Source organism: Cnephaeus nilssonii (genome assembly GCF_951640355.1).
Source record: "Cnephaeus nilssonii genome assembly, chromosome: 2".
Taxonomy (NCBI): Eukaryota; Metazoa; Chordata; class Mammalia; order Chiroptera; family Vespertilionidae; genus Cnephaeus; species Cnephaeus nilssonii.
The window spans coordinates 38459390-38460469 of NC_137073.1; the positions used below are offsets into that span (position 1 = coordinate 38459390).

The 1080-nt window shown below is 41.8% G+C and overlaps 1 pseudogene across 1 annotated transcript; it reads left to right on the forward strand.

Moving 5' to 3' along the window:
• LOC307110595 (high mobility group protein B1-like) lies at positions 1 to 699 on the forward strand (annotated as a pseudogene). The gene has a single exon. The product of its transcript is annotated as a high mobility group protein B1-like (transcript).
• Positions 700 to 1080: the final 381 nt, after the last annotated feature.

Here is a 1080-nt window from a genome sequence, read left to right on the forward strand (position 1 = left end):
CATAGAGATAGCACCGGGGCAAGTGTGAGCCGGCCGGGCACTGGGTGACTGTGCGCTCACTGAGGGAAAGTAATTAAACATGGGCAAAGGAGACCCTAAGAAGCCGAGAGGCAAAATGTCATTGTATGCTTTCTTTGTGCAAACTTGCCGGGAGGAACACAAGAAGAAGAAGCACCCAGATGCTTCAGTCACCTTCTCAGAGTTTTCTAAGAAGTGCTCAGAGAGGTGGAGGACCATGTCTGCTAAGGAGAAAGGAAAATTTGAAGACATGGCAAAGGCAGACAAGACTCGTTATGAGAGAGAAATGAAAACTTATATTCCTCCTAAAGGGGAAACAAAAAAGAAATTCAAGGATCCCAATGCACCCAAGAGGCCTCCTTCGGCCTTTTTCTTGTTTTGTTCTGAGTATCACCCAAAAATCAAAGGAGAGCATCCCGGCATATCCATTGGTGACGTTGCAAAGAAGCTGGGAGAGATGTGGACTCACACTGCTGCAGATGACAAGCAGCCTTATGAAAAGAAGGCTGCTAAGCTGAAGGAGAAATATGAAAAGGATATTGCTGCATACCGAGCTAAAGGAAAGCCTGATGCTAACAAAAAGGGAGTTGTCAAGGCTGAAAAAGCAAGAAAAAGAAGGAAGAGGAAGAAGATGAGGAAGATGAGGAGGAGGAAGATGAAGAAGATGATGATGATGGATAAGTTGGTTCTAGCGCAGTTTTTTTTTCTTGTCTATAAAGCATTTAACACCCCCTGTACACAACTCACTCGTTTTAAAGAAAAAAAATTGAAATGTAAATCTGTGTAAGATTTGTTTTTAAACTGTACAGTATCTTTTTTTGCATAGTTAACACACTACCGAATGTGTCTTTAGATAGCCCTGTCCTGGTGGTATTTTCAATAACCACTAACCTTGCCTGGTACAGTATGGGGGTTGTAAATTGGCATGGAAATTTAAAGCAGGTCCTTGTTGGTGCACAGCACAAATTATTTATATATGGGGATGGTAGTTTTTTCATCTTCAGTTGTCTCTGATGCAGCTTATACGAAATAATTGTTCTGTTAACTGAATACCACTCTGTA